This window comes from Myotis yumanensis, unplaced genomic scaffold, assembly GCF_028538775.1.
Source record: "Myotis yumanensis isolate MYYU_CA2020_CCGP unplaced genomic scaffold, mMyoYum1.0.hap1 SCAF_4, whole genome shotgun sequence".
In the NCBI taxonomy this organism is placed as follows: domain Eukaryota; kingdom Metazoa; phylum Chordata; class Mammalia; order Chiroptera; family Vespertilionidae; genus Myotis; species Myotis yumanensis.
In genome coordinates this window covers 35969440-35982627 of record NW_027223755.1, presented here as the reverse complement: position 1 = coordinate 35982627, position 13188 = coordinate 35969440, and positions in this window count along the sequence as shown.

Below are 13188 nucleotides of genomic sequence, written 5' to 3'. Positions count from 1 at the left end.
ACTCTGTTTTCTCTGGATTGGACTTTAGAGCCGTCTTTTCATGGAAGACTGAAAGTTTAGCCCCAGCTGGGGCCCAGCTACTGGGAAAGGAGCCCTTAGCACTGGGGCCTGGTAGAGTGAGACTGTGCCCAGCAGAAGGGGAAATGCAACTGCAAAGACACAAAAACACAAACAAGTAACACCTTGTGACCCTTCCGTAGAGCTCTTCATGGTCCTCCACTGACCGAGGCCAGGGAAGGGAGAGAGGTACCTGGCAAGAGAGTAACACCTTTGGGAAACCAACGTGACGGTGGCTAAGAATCCAATCCAATTAGAGAAAAGTCAAAACAGCGGGGTTCTGCCCAGAGCTCACCAGAGCTAGATCCACTTCATGGAATACCTGGAGGTGATTGGGGAGGAGCTGGAATCTATTCATGAAGGGGCAGAATTGGGGGAAAAGCATGAAAGAAGTCAATGTAGCTGCAATCAGTGGGAACAAGGAAAATATTGTCACTTTGGAGTTTTATGTTAATAAAAAAATCTCCTTTTGCATCATTTCTTGAATTCAAAAATATTTCAAATATACTGTGATCTATTTACAGTAAAAATTATTATACAGAAATAGCAGAAAATGTCCCAAAGTATTACATACAACATGATGCCCTATAGTGATTTTTTAGAGAAAATTTTAAACATATAGAAACATTTTATAAGTTAAAATGAAAACACTTTATGGTCATATAAATGCAATAAAGCCAAATTTTCTTTTTTTATGAAGAAACTCAAAGCAATGAAAAGCAAGGCACTTGGATCATAGTTACTGCAGGTGGGAAGGGTTTTATTTAGATTAGTGTCAAGGTCTGAGATTTTGTTTTGAGTGGCCAATTCTGGGTACTTATTACCTTTAACCATAATTATTAAAAGAACTAACTAGCCCTAACAGGTTTGGCTCAGTGGATAGAGCGTCGGCCTGAGGACTGAAGGGTCCCGGGTTCGATTCCATTCAAGGGCATGTACCTTGGTTGTGGGCACATCCCCAGTGGGAAGTGTGCAGGAGGCAGCTGATCGATGTTTCTCTCTCATCGATGTTTCTAACTCTCTATCCCTCTCCCTTCCTCTCTGTAAAAAATCAATAAAATGTATTTTAAAAAAAAAGAACTAACTAAACACATAAAAGAAGAGCATGCAAGAACCAATATGAGAGAGTGCATGAACCAAGGATTCTGGTTCATCCAATTCTGTTCATCAGGAGTCCCATTGGTCCCTTTTTCTGACTAAGTACATAGAGTCCTCATTGTCTTTCTTCTCCCGCATGACTGGAGTGTGTGGCAGGATGGTGGGGGTCAGGAAGAGGAGTTTGAATCTCGCTTGTTTGAAGTCCAGGGTATATGGCGTGCAGACTGAAATTCTATATCCATGAGCACGTCCATGTCCTATTTTGGTTTTATTCACCACTTTGCCTTGTTCCTGCTTGAATTCTGGGAACAAAACCACAGCTTGGTAGAAGAGGCTGCAAAATGATTGCATCCTACACAGGAGAGACACACCCATTACAGCCAAATGTACCGCGGGGGCTCCAATTCAATGCCTCGTGCAGCAAATTTTATTTCTGGCAGGAGAGGTGCCAGAGCAAGGGGGAAGCGAGGGAGGAAGAAAGAAGTAAGAGAGAGAAAAAAGGTGAAACAGAATGACAGAAACAGAAAGGTTGGGGAGAGTGATGTTCATAGCCATTATGATACATATTTTTCTCAATCCAAGAAATAATAAATTGATTATCTTGAAAGACTGTTCCACTTAAAACATGTGTTCTGACTTGGGTTTTGGATTTCAGTACAATTGAGACAGATTGAGTGGCTTGGTTTATTACCTTTCATGTATTAAGCAAGATTGTAGGGGCAGAGTGTAGTCCACTGAGACACCCTCTTTAATTCCAGCTCTGACCTATTGAGAAGGTCATATAAGCTCCCTGGGCCTCAGTTTCCAAATTTGCAAAAGCAATGGCGAGGCTCCATTTCAGATGTAACATTATATGATTTTAAGTGACTTGAACAGACCAGTAATAGCACAGAAAGTGATTTTTCACAGGGATTTAAGAGATCAATGTTCAGTTTCTATACATGCAGTTGCCTAGGTCTTGAGTTCTCATGTGTTTCCCCATATTCTTATACTTCACACCTTAAAAAAAATGAAGGTGGCTCTGGCTGGGTGGCTCAGTTGGTTGGAGCATCATCCCATACATCAAAGGGTTGTGGGTTTGATTCCTAGTCAGGGCAGATACCCAGGTTGCAGGTTCAATCCCTTAGGTGAGGATTTTTAAAAAAAGAAAGAAAGAAAATGAGGGTGGCAAAATCTTCTCCACAAAACCCCACATTAAATGGAACAACACTTTTCTTGAATAAGGAAGAGTTCTCTGAATGGGAATATTCACTGAGTCAGCCTCGGATTTTAGACACTGTACTCAGTAACACAGGCCACAGGTAGAAAATGTCTCTGGTTTGGAGAACCACACGATACAGAAAACTAGCCCTGAGTCCACACACACACACACACACATATAATTGAAAGAAGCACCCCTTTTCAGGTCATGCATTCTGATTTGGGGCCCAGAATCATAGTCACAAATCATGGGAGGAGCAAAGGAACAAGTGACAAGGCATTAGGTGCTGATGCCAAGTCCCTTGGTACCCAAGGGAGAGTGATGTAGCGATAGGAGGCAGGTTCTACCTTCTAGCACCTGGGTGGGCATGGGGTAGAAAGGGGAGGAAAGTGTAACTGGAGTCAGGATTAACACTTCACAGGAAGTGAATAGAAAGCCCAGAGTCAAACCCCAATATAAATTGTACTTAAAATGTGATGAAGATAAAGTCAATGGGAAAAAACACATTATTTATATGTAGTACGAAATAACTATTTACTCATCTGAAAAACTTAAAATTGAACACTTAGCTCACATTATGCACTTAAAAACATTCCAGACGGCCTAAAATTTAAATATAAAAATTAAACTATCAATTAGGTAGACATTTATATGATTTTATATTGAGAAACCTTTTCCAAGACATTTACTATGAGGAAATAGGATAATAATTTTTTTTATTTTTGTGCCTCTTAAAACTATAAAGAAAGCTAAAGCCACAGGATAAACTAGAAAACAAATTTTTAAAATATATGATCAATAAAAAATCAATTATATTCCTTATAGTAAGAGGTTTTTTTAAAAAAATATATTTTATTGATTTTTTACAGAGAGGAAGGGAGAGGGATAGAGAGTTAGATACATCGATGAGAGAGAAACATCGATCAGCTGCCTCCTGCACATCTCCTACTGGGGATGTGCCTGCAACGAAGGTACATGCCCTTGACCGGAATCAAACCTGGGACCTTTCAGTCTGCAGGCCAATGCTCTATCCACTGAGCCAAACCGGTTAGGGCTAAGAATTTTTATTAGTCAATTCAGAAAGGATATCCCTCTCCCCCCAGCCCGAAAAAAACAGCATAGGCCATGGGCAAGAAAGTACTATAGAAGAGCCTTAGAAATAAAGTATAAATAAAATAAATTAAATTAAAACAATATGATACCATTTTGCCCATAAATTCAGAGAGTTAAAAGACTAATAATAGATTAGGTTACTCCTGTCTCTGACCTTAAAATCTTAGGAAGGCTGCCCTAGCTGGTTTGGCTCAGTGGATACAGCATCAGCCTGCGAACTGAAGGGTCCCAAGTTTGATTCTGGTCAAGGGCATGTACCTTGGTTTCGGGCACATCCCCAGTAGGGAGTGTGCAGGAGGCAGCTGATCAATGTTTCTCTCTCATCGATGTTTTTAACTCTCTGTTCCTCTCTCTTCCTCTCTGTAAAAAATCAATAAAATCAATAAAAATAGATTTAAAAAATTTACAAAAAATAAAATACATTTTTTTAAAAAAGATTCTCATCACTGATATTTCTATCTCTCTCTCCCTCTCCCTTTCTCTCTGAAATCAATAAAAATATATTTTAAAATTCTTAGGAAAGCCATTCTAGCTTTCTGAGTCTCAAGTTTTCTCATCTCTAAGCTGGATATAATAATAGCCTCACTCACAGAGGTAGTGTGAGGATTAGATGAGATAATAAATTTTAAAATAACTTTGTAAATTCAAAAGTAATATACACCAGGTATATACAAGTGTAATTATTGCTCCTGTAAGCTAAGTTGAGCTGTGCTACTCCTCAAATAACAAAAAGGAGATGACATAGTAGTAGACTCGTTTCCTCAAATAAGTTTCTTGACAGAGTTGCATGGCACTGTACCTCCAGTGAGCTATATTTTGGGGATAGTGCTGACGAGAATTGAGACACCTGGATGTTGTTATCAGAGCAGCGGACACCAAGAGGGCCCTAACAGTGATGTTGGCATGAGTGGATGCCTGAAGCCACCATTCATTGGCAGCAGCCTTCACAAGAGGTGGTCATGGAAGCCACTTCCAATAACAGAAACTTCCCCAAAGGAGATTCCTCCCAGGGATGGCCCTATGTTCAAGGCAAAATTAATGAGCAGGAATTACCCTCAGCACTACCATCAAGGGTCACCTGTCACCGAGGTGGTGCTGGGGAGACCCAAGGGGAGGTGGAGATCACTGGTCTTTTATGTAGTGGTTAAAGCATTTGGGCATCAGAACCAGACTTCCTGGCTTCACATCCTGATTCCACCTATAGTGTGACCTTGGGGAAGGTCTCTGTGCATGTTTCCTCATTTGTTAAAACTAGATAATAGCTCGTGTATGGTTATTGTGTGAATTATATGAGTTAATGCACATAAAGCATTAAAGATTCCTGGAACTTAACTAATTCATGTTAAATATTATTATTGTTGCTGTAGTTATTAGTAATACTGCTGCTACTACTACCACAATCTTCTTTTTAAAAAGACTAACAGTTTCTCACTAGGAAACCTGGCATCACTGAAGGCTTCAAGATTCTGGTTAGGGTCTCCATGCAAGCCCTAGAACTCCTCTACTTTCCAAAGGGAGCATCTATAAAAGAGAGTTTCAATCATAACAGTTGGTTATTTCCCTTGCTACATAGAGAAGTATTCACCTATCATTTGGCTCCATCTCCTCTTTCCCAGGGAAAGTAAGGGAGTAAAAGCACACACTACAATAACTTACAGTATCCTCAAACACGCAGCTCCCTCTCACCCCCACCAGAGACACCTCTCAGGCTCACAGCCTCAGATCCACGCTTCAAACAGGTGCCCCCAGGAAGAGGACAGTTACTGTTCTCTGACAAGAGACAGGCCAATGATAATTTCTTGCTTCTTATACTCAACAGTAAGTTCAAATAGCTCAATCATGAATATTTCCCAGAGATTATTCCATGATGTTTTGAAACTTCCAATATGGTGGGGCTTGTTTAAAAAATGAGTGAACGTAGACCAAACCTCACTCTGCCCTTCCCTCCTGGGTCAAAGTGTGCTTTGCCCCGCAGCTCTAAGAATAACTTTTCCCCTATATAATTTGGAAACAATACGATTTGAGAAACTAATTTTTAAATAGAGCAGTTGGGTGACTGTGAGCAGTGAGTGACATGTGCAGAGAGGGCCTGCGGTTGGGAATGTCTGACCCCCACTGCCCCAAGATTGGTGCCATTTACCAATCCTAACTGCCTTTCAGAAGAATGCTCAGTATAAGATGTCTCTCTTTAAGGCCTGCAATTGGAATAGCAATTACTTTTCACATCATAAGAGAGAGTGTGTTTGTTTTGACTACTATCTGTTGGCATGGAAAGAGTAGAGGTTCAAGAAATGCTTTGGGTCATGTCCCAGCCGTCAGACACATATGTACCATCACCTCTACTCTATAAATAAAATCATCAAGGCTTTAAGTGGTTAAGTGACTTGCCCAAGATCACTCAGCCAGATCATTATTAGTGGGAGAGAACAAAGGAGAAAGGGAGAAAAGAACTATTTGCCTTATATGCTATCCATACTATCTTTTCCTCCAGAGAGAACAAAGGGCCACAGCCATCAATGGCTATAGATAGTGTAGTACTTTCCTAAGGCTGTCGTAACTAAACTAGAGGCCCCGTGCACAAATTTGTGCACCAGTGGCGTCCCTTGGCCTGGCTTGCAGGATCGGGCTGGAACTGGCTCTCAGACATCCCCCAAGGGGTCCTAGTTTGTGAGAGGGCACAGGCCAGGCCAAGGGACCCCACCTGTGCATGATTGGGGCCAGGGAGGGACACAGGAGGTTGGCAAGCCAGGGAGGAACTGGGGGAGGACTCCAGGGCATGTCTGGCCCCTCTTGCTCAGTCCCAATTGGCTGGACCCCAGCAGCAAGCTAACCTACTGGTCAGAGCGTCTGCCCCTGGTGGTCAGTGCATGTCACAGTAACTAGTCGACCGGTCAACTGTCTGCCCCCTGGTGGTCAGTGCACATCATAGTGAGCGGTTGAGCGGCCTTAGTATATCATTAGCATATTATGCTTTGATTGGTTGAATGGACCACTGAACATTTAGCATATTAGGCTTTTATTATATAGGATGACACAAACAGGGAGGCTAAATCAATAGAAAATTATTGTCTCATAGTTCTAGAGACTAGAAGGCCAATATCAAGGTGTCTGCAGGGTTGGTTCCTTCCAAGGGCTGTGAGGGAAGTATCTGTTCCAGGCCTATAGATGGCCCTCTTCAAGTTCACATGGCATTCTCCTTGTATGTCTCTTCATACTGTCTTCCTTCTGTGCATGTCTCTGTGCTCAAATTTCCTTTTTTTTTTTTAAATAAGGACATCAGTCATATTGAATTAGTGTCCACTCTAATGACCTTCTAACTTGATTACCTCTGCAAAGATCCTATTTCCATAAAAGGTCACATTCTGAGAAGCTTAGAGTTAGATATTTAGCATAAGAATTTGGGTAGATACAACTCACTGGATACTATTTATAAGACACCCACTGGTGCTGTTACCCCTGCTACTTTGGTCACTGAGGGAGAATGCTCCACTGTCCCAGGTGGGAGCACCTAATGGGCTGGGCTTGGTAACATGCACAGACCACCCCTGTCAATGAGCAGAAAGAAAACTAGAATCTGGCCTTCTTAGTTTCTAGAGTGAGAGGCAGGTTCTGCCTTCTACCAAGACCCATGTTGTGAGAATTACCCCAAATGGAGGAAGGGATTCAGTGGCTGAGCAATTAAAAACTTGAGAAGAAGCCACATTACTACTTTTAAATCAAACAGTATCTTCAAGTAGGCATATTAGTCTTTGGAAGGAAGCCTGATAACATTTAAATAGAGGGCTTGGAACCAAGCCAGGTGAAGAAGGGATTCTAAAGATAGATGGCAAACGTTGTAAATTATAGTCCAAATCTGTCTCTCATTCACTTTGAGAGAGGTGGGGTACTCTGGTACCTTTCTGTTCAAAATGATTAACTTCTGCCTTCACAATCTGAAATGGGAAGATCCAAGCACCCAGGGCCACATGTCCCTTGTCTTCTCTGATGTTGCCACCACAACCATCTGTGATGAGAAGTGGGAAGCAAAAGTTTCTTTGAATTATGAGAGAGGCAAAACTAGGCAAATGCTGCCAGAGATGTTGGTCGGAATCAATGCTGAGTGACAGACATCTGTGTTAGGAGGGTCCATAAGAAGAGGTGTATACAGAGAAGAGTAACATGTAAGAGTTGAAAGGAATGAGAGCCTAAGAATGAGTAGCTACTGCCATGGCCAAGTTTTTTGCTCTACACCTCTCAGTGCCTTGTCTTCTGTGGGTAATGCCTTCTGCAGGCCTCTCTTGCCCTCCTGCAGCTTCATTAGCCCCTGCTCTCAGAGATCCTGGCATAGTTGGGAGACTGACATGCTCATAAAGAGCTACAAAATAGTATTTTTAAGACCTGTCAGTATGTGGAATTATGTATCATTCATATGTTTGCTTATTCACTCTCTGTCCTCTAGTACTGCAATGCAATGGACTTTGTCACATTCACTGCTTTGTGTACAGCACACCAACACCTAGAGCCTAGGGAATGTTAGGGATTCAATACATATTTATGAATAATTTCTATACTGGAAGCAAACACTCACCATCTGCTCAAGTCTACTGAGGGCAATCAGGGAAGTCTTCCCAAAGGAAGAGGCTCTGCATTATCATGATTCAATTCATTGTGGTGGATAATTGGCCATGGGTTTTTCATATCTCTCTGTATCTGTACTCTTTGGCAGTGGGTTTGGCCAGGTGACTTGTCTGGACAATGGGATAGTAGCAAACTTTATGCAAGAAGAAACCTGAAATGTGATTTCTGATTTCTCTCTTGGAACCCTGTCACCACCAGAAATACAAGCCTGCTGGGAGATAGGAGACCATATGGAACAGAGGGGAATTATTTCAGCTGAAGGCCATCCTAGGCCAGATAGCCCAGCTGAGTGGGTAGCTGATGGCAGATACATGCATGAGCCCAGGCCAGATCAGCAAAGCTGCCCCGCTGACCCATAGAGAAATAAGAAATAAGAAATGGCTGTGTTGAGCCAATGAGCTTTGAGGTGGTTTGTGACACAGCATTATAGTGGTAGTAGATAACTGAAACACTGTCTCATTCACCAACAGTCTGTGAAATAGTAATTTTATTGCCACTTCAAACCTAAGAGCACTGAGGCTCAGAAATGAATAAATAGAAGGAACATAGAATGTCACTTAAGTCTTTAAAGTTCAAATCAAGAACTCCTTTCTTCATACCTTTGTATGAAGAAAACATGACTCTGATCTATCATGGGAGCCTATGAGTTCATTATGTGGAGGAAGGGAGAGAAAGAATCAAGAAGGGAGAGGAGAAAAAGAGGACAGAAGGGAGGAATATGTTTGACCTTCAAGGCAATGCTCGCTCCACTAATTTAGCCACACAGGTGGTACTCAGGGAATTCTAGGTGATGTTTAATATAAACCACAGGCTAAGTAGGAGATGTGTTCAAGAGAACTTTTTTAAGAGTGAAAAGGGAAAAGAGGGGTGAACAAGAAAGGATAGGGAAGAGAATGTATATATTTCTGTGAGACAGATGAAATCATTCATCCTACTTTCGGCGGGTGGCCAGGGAAGGACTCTCTGAGGAGGTGGCAATATGAGATTTTAATAGCAAGAAAGAACCAGCCATGTGAGGATCAGGAAGAACAGCATTCCTGAGCAAGAGAACAGCTGTGGCAAAGAACTTGAGGCTAAAACAAGCTTGGCAAGTTCAAGGTCTCACAGAAGGGCTAGGGTAGCGTGAGTGAAGCGGGTGGGCAGGGGTACTGATGACTAGATTCTCTAGATGACTAGAGAATGGGTTGTGGAGGCAATAAAATACAGGTAGCCAAACTCAGGAGCAAGGAAACAAGCTAAGAGGTTATTGCAGTTGCCCCAATAAAAGATGATGGTTGCTGGACTGTGGCGATGGTGATAAAGATCATGAAAAGTCAGTTTTTCTTGGAAGTAGAGTCACCCAGACCTGCCAGTGGATTGAACATAAGGGAAAGTCAGGGACAAATAGTAACTCCCAAGTTTTGGCTTGAACAACTGGGTGAGTAGTGGTACCATTTACTGCAACAGAGACAACCACAGGAAGAAAAGGGTTTTGTTTTGTTTTCCAAGAGTAGGAGATTAAAAGAAAAAGGAGCATGAAGAGAGACTAGGAATGAAGGGTTGAAAACACAGTGCCTGCATTAGGGAGAGACTGGGTAACTTCCTTTGCAGTACCACTCTGAGGCGTCAGTCCTCAGGCTGTGTGCCCTGATCTAATGTTTTAATGTCTGTGAAGATCCAGGAAGGTTAGATTGTTATGGAATACAAACAAACAATTAAAAAAGTTAAAATAGAACCACAGAACTACTGAAGAGCAGTTTGTTGTTAAGTAGCAACAGCTCAAGGCAGAGTATGCAAAGTTTGTTTTTCCTCCCCCAAGCACAGCGAGTGTGAGGCCAGCACTATTCAGTGGTGAGGTCTGGGTAACCACCTCCCTTTTCACACATCTCCTCTCAGCCACAGTGGAAAAAAGAGACCTTTGGGTCTGTTTTCTAATACAGCTCACGCTTTTACAGCGCGTCAAATGATTGCCGACAACAACTCAGTGAGGTAAGCAGGAAAGATACCATTATTCCCAATTTTAAAATCAGGAATCTAAAGCAGAGGTAAGGCCACATGGCTGATACACCGTGGGGCTGGGACCTTCCAACATGATGGTCAGTATTTCATGGCCCAAGGCTTCCCCTCCCTCAGAAGGTTGACTCTGTGTGGCTGATGGCCAGCCCTTAATTATTCCTCACTGTTGGGACCTCCTATTGTCAACCCCTGTTTTTTAGTGCCCTCCTCTCCTCACTTCCCTCCCTACTTACCATGGATTCCATGGTTCATTCTCTTGTACACGCAGTAAAACCCCATGAGAAAGCACCCTGTGGTGATGTGAATCCAGTAGACCTCCTCCACTCAGCCCCCATTCTCACTTCACTAACCTGGGCATAACAAGGCTCTCCATTTGTGCAAGTGATTTTGGACCCCATGTATAATGTTCCTGTGCCATCAACTCCTTTTGACTGTGCTCTTCCATCACATTGACTGGCCAACAGTCCATCTCCTCACGTCAGCACTCAGGCCGCTGGGAGCTGCTGGAGGAAATCAACGATTGATTAGATGAAGGCAAGGTCAGCCTCTGCTGGGCCACAGGCACTGCTCTGAGAGATCCACCCTATCTTTAGTTTGTTTTCTACGCTTTTCAAAACTCAAACAAACAATTAAAGGACATGACTTCCTACTTCAGAGAGACAGCAGAAGCCATCATCTGGGAGCAACTTGAACTTATGGCCATGGGACCTAAACATGATCCTGCACCAGTGTTCATTTCCCTTCAATTATAGTGAAGGAGGTGGTCCTTCTCTATCCTAAGGTCTCTCCATCTACTGTGCTCTGGATCCCATCGTCTGTCTTTTAGCTTGTGTATTCCCAACTGTGTTCCTCAATAAGTTCAAGTCTTTCTATCCAAAAATAAGTCAAAACAAAACAAAAAATCTTCCTTAGACCCCTTTCCCCCACTCTAGCCATTATTTTGTTAGTTTCTACTCATTCATTGCAAACTTCTCATCACTGCTATCTTTTTCATTCTTATTCACTCTGTAACCTCCTACCAAACCTGGCTTCCTTCTCCATCACTCTAAAGTTTACTACTGGCTAAGCTCACCAATGATCTTCATGTTGCTACTTTTAATTGACATTTCTTCATCTGATCTTATCTCTCAGATGTATGACACACATTCCATTTTAACCTTCAGGAAACAGCCTGGGCCTTTATGGCACTGTTCTCACTAGGTTTCCTTTTAGCTGGCTCACCAGGCTTTCTTTTGCACTCACTCTGCAGCATCCTCCTCTTCTTCTACTCAGCTAATAATTCTTTCTTCTCATTTGACACACATCTCAGATGATCTCACCCATCTCCTGTACATGGATAACTCCCAAACCTTGAACTGCAGCCAAGACCCATGTATCCATCTGCCTACTTGACATTTGTATGTATAAGCTTAATAGACCTCAAAAGAACATGTCAAACTTGAACTTGTGATCTTTCCTCTCAACACTTGATTCTTCCTCCAGCAAATGAACCCACCATCCACTCAGTTTGCCCCATAAAAATCCTAGTTGTTACCTGTAACCAGTACTATCATTTCTGTCTGCCTAGTGTCCATTCACCATTGCACAGGTAATAGCTTCTCACATTTCTTTCTCATCCTGAGTCTGTTTGCTTCAGGAGGGACAGATTCTGCCCTTTAGCTCCAGGGGTGAACAGTTACCCAGGGTTAAATAATGCGGCTCAATTCTAAGGTATTTTCTGAAAATATTGAGAAGTTCTCTTCTGCGGGAGTTGCTAGCCTGTAAGGATGTGAACCTGGAGCTTCCGGCTGCTATCTTACCACTATGAGGGAAGAGATTTCCAGAGAGAAAGAATTTTATATTTACTCATAAAGACATCATCTGAATTCCCAGATCCAGCCTGGCTGGTGTGGCTCAGTGGTTGAGCATCCTATGAACCAGGAGGTAACGGTTCAATTCCTGGTCAGGGCACATGTCTGGGTTGCAAGCTTGATCCCCATTGTGGGGCATGCAGGAGGCAGCCGATCAATGATTCTCATCATCAATGATGTTTCTATCATCACTTTCTCTCTCTCTAAAATCAATAAAAATATTTTTTAAAATAAATAAGCAAATAAACAAACTCCTGCATCCAGCCATGTCTGAAGCATCTGATCCATGCCCAGGACTTTTCCTGCACTTGAATCAAATAATTATCTTTTAGGCTTATGCAAATTTGATTTGGGTTGCTATCACTTGTACAGAAAAATATCCTATTATTTTTAGTGCCTCCCCTCCCCTCAGCCCTCCTAATCCAATCAGTCCAAGTCTTTTTAAAACCACTTCCTAATGAGTTAAATGTCTCTAAAATCACTCTACTTCAGTCCATTGGAACCATCACTCTAGGACCATCATATCTCAGCAGGACAATAACAGTGGCCTTCTAACTGGTTTCTTGTGCCCAATCTTGTTCCTTCAATATACTCTCTACACCAGTGATGGTGAACCTATGACACACGTGTCAGAGGTGACACGTGAACTCATTTTTTTGGTTGATTTTTCTTTGTTAAATGGCATTTAAATATATGAAATAAATGTCAAAAATATAAATCTTTGTTTTACTATGGTTGCAAATATCAAAAAATTTCTATATGTGACACGGCACCAGAGTTAAATTAGGGTTTTTCAAAATGCTGACACGCCAAGCTCAAAAGGTTCACCATCACTGCTCTACACAATAGTCAGCATGATCTTAGGAAAACCTAAATCTTATTATGTGTCTCTTCTACTTAGAGTTATTTACCCCCCCACCCCCCGCCCTTGCCCACATAATTAAGTCCAAAAATTACTCATATGGCCTGTGGCCTCTGAATGAGCTGGCCCCTGTCTAACTTTCCAGCTTTATCTTACTCCATTTTCCTTCTTATTCTCTTCATCCCTGCAATGCCAGGCACCTAAATATAATCACCTTTGCAAATGCTGTTTCCAGTGCCTGGAACAGATTTCCTCTGATCCCCCCCCCCCCCCCCCTTAACTAATTACAATTTAAATGTCATTCCTCAGAAAAAAGGGTTCCCTAATATACTAAGTCAGGCCCCTTTCTTCCCTGGGCCATCTCTCATGTCCTGAAACCTTGAATTTTATATTTT